The following is a 7861-nucleotide window of genomic DNA, read 5'->3' as shown; positions in this document are numbered from 1 at the left end:
TCAAGCACCAGCAGTAAGAGATCAAGACTGGTCTCAACACCAGACTAGTTTTCAGGTTACCCCCTGAGTGCAGTTAACATCTTTCATTGCCTTCCTATGCACAGTTAAATGCAAAGTTATTTTCCTGATAAGCCACTCATTTCACAGCATAATTGCATAGATCTTTAACTTTGGGAAACAATACAGTTATTTTTCTTTCTCTCACCAATAGTATTACAAAAGATGAAGGTTGGTATGCAAGGAGAAGTAGATACATACATAAATAGGTGTTTAGTTATACAGTCCCTTAAATAAACACCTATTTGGAAAAAAAAAAAATTTCTATTCCAAAATCAGCTGTAATTCCATGCATCTCTATTAATTTTTCTAGCACCTGTGTGTTATTTACATCTTTAATTACAAAAGAAAAATCCAAGATGCTTTTCTGCAGACTTGTTGGACCTTTCTCAAACACAGGTAGGTATTTTAAATCGTTGAACTGGGTATGTGGGTATGTGGAGGCCTGTAAACTTGGTAATGACAGGATGCTGTAGCTGATGTTTCAGATGGGGTCCCTCCCACAGTTATCATCTGGGTTGTAGGATGGTAGGACTGTAGGACTCCCACGATGAAGGAGGAAAGGCACTTAGAGGGAACTGGAATTTATGGCATGGTGAGAGATATTGGAGGATCCTTTTCCCAAACTGCCCTGGCGAAGCAGGTTTGGTATGCTGTCATCTTTTAGTTCACACACTGGAAAGTAAAGGATGCAAAGTCAGTGTTACAGTGCTGAAGGGTGGACTTGGAATATTATCTGAGTTTCGATTCAGCTGATATAAGTGGCAGGCTGATATAAGTGTCAAGCAAAAGTAACGCTTCATATTGTAAGTGACTATCAGGATTAGTAAAAGGGTATTTGAATACTTTGGAAACTATATATGATTGATCGTTTGTATATAATAGACTTTAGTACCTTTCTCTTAAAGTTAACAAATAGTCCTATCTATCTATGCAGCAGCAGCATATATCTGTAGTCTGACTCAATTCCCATGTGATGTCTTTGTGTCAGATTATGAAACTCTGTCTGTGACCAGATTAACAATCGCAACCAAAAGCCAGAGTTATAAATAAAAATAAGTGTGTTTACACACATCTGCGGTGGGATGGCACAAAATTAGTAGCATTTTGGGAAATCAGAGAAAAGAATGGTGAAAACATATAGTACCTGATCCATTTAGAACATATTTTAAATCTGGAACATATCAATGTGACAATACTACGATAGTTTTTGCACCAGGTCTGTAATTAAACTTGAGATGATTATTCTTGAAAGAAGTAATTAATTTTGCTTGTCCCTGAAGAAGATTACAGCATCTTATTCCCCAATTTTGAGCACTTGCTTTTTTTCAATTCCGTGTGAGCATTACAAGTTTAATTTGAAATAAGTTTGATGAATGAATTTTAGCATGCGTTTTAAGACTTTTCTATGACTTGAAGATTCTTATTAATGGAATGACAGGCTTTTCAAATTCTACTAAGTGAAAATTTCTTGAATCCAGGTGCAAAGACCTCTATTTTAAAAAAGCTCTGCTAAATTTATGTATCAAAGATTGTTTGTAAATCCATTAACTTTTTTATGTTTGTTATAAACAAATAGGGTGAGGACAAAGCTGAATGAGGGAAGGGTGCCAGAAATGAAAAAATATTAAGGATTTGGGCAGGTGGTCACTCTGCAAATGGCTGTGCTGAAGGAAGACAGTACCATGGTGTTTTTATGCTTAGATGCTATTAATTAGAGCTGATGAGTCTTTATTAAGAAGGTAAATTAAGAAACATTCAAGATATCTGTGAAAGGTATGTACGCATCTCATTCAGCCTCAGTTCCCGTCAACAAGACACTAACAGAGTCATACCCAGACTCGAGGGGTCAGCCACCATTTTCTTTACCACTTCTTGGCCCATACCCAGTTGTTTACCACAACTCACTGCTTGAATTTATCATCCCTTCAGATCCTTTCAGAAAAACTTGCAAAAGCTCTCCTACAGCTGTCTCATTTGAATTGAATGGGCTGGTTTTGACAGCTTAAAGAGCAAACATGCTGACACAACAGATTTTCTTTGAAATGGTTTAGTAAGCCCTTGGATGAGTATCTCTTTTGCAGGTGTAAAGGTGCAAAGGGGGAAAAAAAGATGTTTAGGACAGGGTCTTGATAATTTTCCTTTTCTACTGGCAGAGTTAGATGCAGCAGATTAAATTTGCCCTTGCTTTACTCAAGGCATGTTTGTATAATACTGAGGAAGTGACTTGATATGGAAGTTTCTGTTCTGTGTTTCAACACACACAGGAAGGGCCACATGATACAGCATTTGCCCTTTTCTCATTTGATCAAAATTGTACTTGCTTCACACCTCCCTTTAGATGTTAAGTCCCTCCACTGTGTGATTATTATCACTGACTGAAGACACAGACAAGTCAAGAGCTTGGGTCACTTTTAAAAGCATTGAGTAATACCAGGCACTACCCTTTGACATAAGAATGAAGCACTGGAAGGAGCCTGCTGGGTCATAAATTTCTGCAAGTTTCTCTGTCATATACCACCCCCACCATAAAGTCATGAAGTTCCACTCCAAAAGCATTGCTGCTCCCTGTACTTCACTGCTCCTGTTAAAAACATTTTCCTGCACCACGTTCTGATAGTCAGAATCCATCCCTAAATTTCCAGCCCCAATTAGTTGGAGGCTAAGTCTTTGGTTATGATGTGCTGGTCCCATGAAGGGAAGCATTAACCAGCATCCAGAGCATTCTACTAGGTCAGAGATGCCCAGGTGTTGCATATTGCTCCAGTGTTTCATCAGAAAGGAGCATCTCCCTGGGCAAGTGGCTCAGACATGTTAGTGGGACTCCAGCAAAGCAACATTTTCCCTGGAGCCCATGGACATATCACTGGTGGCTACATCTGACACCACTCTACACAGATCCCCAAGGAGTTATGACAGCATAGTCCTCATTGGCTGTTATCAGCCTTCTCTCCAGATTTATCTACACTCCACTCATACTTATCTAAAAAGCTATTGTTCCCTTCCCCTCATCTGCCTCACATCCCTTCTGCTCCTTCATGGTTCAACCTCTTTTCCTCAGTAATCTCCAGCATTATCCTCATACTCTATCTGTATTCCTTCTTGCCACACCTACAAAGCTCTTATTTTGCTCAATCCCTGGCACTCTTATTCCAACTGGGTTTTTTTTGCCTTCACAAGACAGGCAGAAAAATGAAACAGCATGCATACCTACATAGGATGGAGGGACCTACCATGGTTTTGGGACACCTTTGTGCTTTCCTCATTCTGCATTGCCTCAGATGTTGGCAAGATACACTGATATACTAAATCCATCCCCAAGTGACTACAGGCAAAGCTCTCTGTCCAAAAGTCCTTCTGTGCCAGGTATTCTTTGTGTGCATTCAAATGGCAGATGCATATACACCAGCAAATACAAGTTCCAGGCATATTACTAAGCTTTGACCAATACCACCCAGTTGTATTGTTCTGCTTCACTGTGGTACAAGCCAGACAGCACTACCCATAAACCCTACCAGCTGTGAAGGAAAAAAAAAAAAGGATATCAATACTGTTCAACTCTCATAACTAAGAGGTTAGTTAATTCATGGAGATACATTTTGATGAATGCCATGGGACAAACTTTCATCATAAATAAAAAGAAAATACATCCTAGGTAAAACACAGCTGTTGATATGTATCAGCTCTGGAAATTAAGAAAAACTGAGGATAAAACCCCATTATTTTCAGTTATGATTTTACCTGCACAGAATGTGTACCTTCCTGTAATCCTGTAATTTTATTTCTGATGCATATAATGCCTTTACTGGGGTGGATTCCCAGAGCTTCCTTGAGTGGTAAGTAAGTTTATTTCTTTCATAAACAGAGGAGACAAACATGGGGTTCAGAGAGGGATCTGTCTTGTCCAACATTATATAGAAATGTTGCGGCACAGATTATCTAGAGCCCAAGTATCATACTTGTGTTTCTGATAAAAAATCAACCTGTTCAGTATTGCTTTTAGATTATGAACATTTTTCAATGTAGAGAAGAGCAAACTATATTTTTCCTTTGTGTATATTCCCCAGTTCTTTTTCTGTAACATTGCTACTGTTATCTCAAAACTATCACATTTGAAAAAAAAAGGAAACAATGGGATTGAAAAAAATGTGTTTTACATATATAATCGTGATTTCCTGATCTCTTACCCAAAAATTTATATCATATATAATAGAGATATGATTAAAAACCTTCCTTTGTTTCTTCCTCCCTTCTTTCCCTCTCCCTTCCACAATACAGAAAGTACTAGTACCTGTGAATATTTTAATATAGGCAGATATGTGACTAGTACATTCATGAATTCAGGTCAATGTCCTCTAGCTTCAACTGCATTATTTGCAGACCTTTCACAGTTAATTGCTCATTTTTTGCAATAGCTGGTATTTCCTCTCCAGGGTCACAAAAGTGCCTGCTTTTGAATCTGCCATTTCCTCATTGTGAAGACCACCAAAAAAAAAAAAAATGCAGAGGGGTCAGTAACTTTCTGATTAAATGATTCATAGAAATAAAACTGAAAGGCAGAACTAAAATCCAAATCTGGAAACTGCGTTTCAGTATTAAAATGCACTTACTTTGCCAGGAAGGGAATCCTTCTCAGCAAAGCCTTTTGAAAAACTGCCCAGCATTTCCTTTTTATTTTGTCAACATTTAGTTACAGTACAAAATTGACTTAACTATATAATGAGAAAAGCAGTTATTTCAAGTAATAACTGAGGATAAAATGCATGTTAACATTAATTTTACCTATTATTACTTTGTAAACGTAAGGTTATTTATCCTTTGAGAAAAGATATTTCAGAACCAAGCTAAGGTAACAACATGCATTAAATAAACAAATCAAATCAAACTCTAATTGGACTTGGAGCTTCAAACCAGAAAATATCAAAGTTAAGCTAAATAAATGAAACATAAAAAATAAATCTCATTTACAGAGTAATATTTTGTCAGATTGTCTGTGGAGTCATACATTCAAAAAAAATTTAGCATGCAGATGAGAAGTAAGGAGGAGGGAAGCAAACAGATGAACTGTAGTGGGAAAGCAATCCTAAATTAATTCAGGATGTGTTCTGCCTAACACTGATGAAGATCTAAATGAGAGCTCTTTAAATTGTACGTGCAGAACCAAGTCCTGGTGTGATTCACATTCTAACTTCAGATCTCATACGCCCCGCTGAAATATATAAAGCTTGCTTAGGATATCAAAGAAAGCTCAATTTGGTTCCCTGGCTTTTTTTGAAATTTTGGTCGGTGTGCCAGAGTTAGGCAGCAATGCTCTGTAAAGTCTAACATTAAACAGGCAGACTCCCTTGTTCGTCCTTCCTTCAGTGCCTGAAAAATAAACCACAATGCAACAATGGGATAAAAATACCAACTATGGAACTGACAGCCAAGAAAATACAAGAAAAGACGATTCGCTGTTGTCTGCTTAGTTTTCATAAAAGTATTACAGAATGGTTTGGGTTGGAAGGGACCTTTGAAGATCATCTAGTTCCAACATGAACATTGGTTCATGTTGGAATCAGTTCAATGAACTGATTGCACTGTTTTCTGGTCTGCTGTATTAATAACAAATATTATACTCTGCAGCGTTACAAAATAAACCTCCCTTTCTATTTCCATAACATCAGTAGAAGCTAAACTCTTCTGATATCTTGATGGGTATCTCTGGAAGAACGTGTTGAAGATAGGAGCTCCTATTTACTTCAGGGGCTTTGAAAGGAGTATGCTTTGTCACTTCAAGAACTGGGCCACTCATGACCAAAACTTCATGCACTAATTATCAGTGCAAAGCGGCTTCAGTGGCTCTCAGAAGTGTATACAAAATTAAACACTGCAAGATGAAGCTCTGGTCCGAGCTACTGCTTCTCTGGGAAGAGGGAGGAAAAAATCGACAGAGAAGGGTGATACAGGCAGGGAAGAGTCTACAGAACTGGACTCCGATGGCTGTCCCTGGGACAGGTGGTGTGCAGCCTCCTATCCTATCCTATCCTATCCTATCCTATCCTATCCTATCCTATCCTATCCTATCCTATCCTATCCTATCCTATCCTATCCTATCTTATCCTATCCTATCCTATCCTATCCTATCCCGTCATGGTAGTACCTGCTACCCCACACAGCTAGACTGTTTTCTTGTGACAGCAGCCTTATCAAGTCCAGCCTTCCCAGGTCCTAGAATAAGCAAAATTTGAAGCAGAATACTGCTGTTTTGGCAGTCAGAGAAGTCTGCAGCCTTAGGATCCATTGCTGTTCTCTAAGACAAAACAAGCCTGACCTCACCCATTTAACCAAATCAATCACTTGGTGAAGTACATGTGGCTTATTTTAAACATAAAGCCTGAGAAACAGGCTGTTTGGTCAGTTGTGAAAGCCAACAAACACAGAGCTCGGTGATTTTTGCAAAGGGAGGGTTGTTTGTAGAAGGAAACCTATTGCTGGACGTGCTCTGTGGCCAGGACCAAAGATGCCTTGCAGACAGGAGGTTGGTGTGCTTTCCTGGTTAGCCTCATAGGGTGAGCAACACATAAAGCTCTTAGTGATTTACATTTGCACTGGAAAGCAACTAGAAGGCAAGGTAGTGTATAATGCGTTCCAGCGTGACAAGTTCAGCCTCCCTCGCAAAGCTGTATAAATTGCATTTCTGTACACAATCTATTTTGGTGATATTGGCATGAGGATTTACTTTGCTTACGTGTTTACTAGAAGTTCAGTCCTGCATAGGGAGCTGCAGGCAGTATTAGTATGTAGAGTATCTCTTTGCATGTGACGAGAAGGAAAATTGCACAATGATTCTGTTCCACATCCTCTGCTACATTTTGCAGATTTTGGACGGTTTTGAGTCACTGTAGATAAGCAGATGAGTTGTGGAAGGTGCCAAATTTCACAGTAATCTTTGTCCTAGGTGCTGATTGCTGCAACATGGTCAAATATTTTTGCTGACCAGAGCAGTATCAATTCTTGCACAATAGCTGCTGCTGTGTACAGTAATGGAGAAAGATAATAATTTGCTAACTATGTCGCACTTCCTGCTTGAAAATGTCCCACTGGACTCACTTATGCAGGTTACTTTTTTTTTTTCTATTTTTTACAGTTCCACTTATCACTGCTGTAAAGCTACTTTAAGACAAAAGCGGTGTAAATGGAGGGTCAGATGGCCTCTCGGTTTGAACATTACGTCCTCTTCTCAGTAAGATTGGCAATGGGCCCTATGCCCATCCCCACCCAGAGTTCCAGAGGCAAAGAGACAACACTAAAATGCATCTTTGCTACCTTTCACAAACCTATTTTTCATTTATAATTCAGCAAAACTATAATTTACCATGAGCTGCATATGCAGCCAGTACTTCTCAGTTTTTTGTTGAGCCTGTACCAGCAAGGACCCCGTGGGAAATAAAATAAATGGGCTGCGCCGTTCGGTGTGGCCCGTCGTGTCCCCGAGCTGGGTGTCCATCTCGCAGCAGCAGCACGGCTGGAGAGGGCAGGGCTTTTCTGTCCACCCCGCTGAACTCGGGAGAGAGCCTACAGCCTTTGTTCTACCCCGGCGAGACCCCGAGATCTCCAAGGAGAGATCTGACACCTCGGGTTTGCTGCTCGCGGTGGCGGCCACCGACTGGGCTCCGGGGGTGCTGTTTAGCAGGACGGGTGTGCGGAGTGTTGGACCGAGGTGTAACGCCGCCTCCCCGAGCTCGCAGCGTGCGGCAGCGGGCAGAGTCGGACCCCGCGCCCACCCCCAGGCCTGCCCCCGCTTGGCACCTTCACCCCCGGC

The sequence above is a fragment of the Athene cunicularia genome, assembly GCF_003259725.1.
Source record: "Athene cunicularia isolate RWA chromosome 1 unlocalized genomic scaffold, athCun1 chr1_part2, whole genome shotgun sequence".
In the NCBI taxonomy this organism is placed as follows: domain Eukaryota; kingdom Metazoa; phylum Chordata; class Aves; order Strigiformes; family Strigidae; genus Athene; species Athene cunicularia.
Note: the sequence above shows the minus strand (reverse complement) of the source record.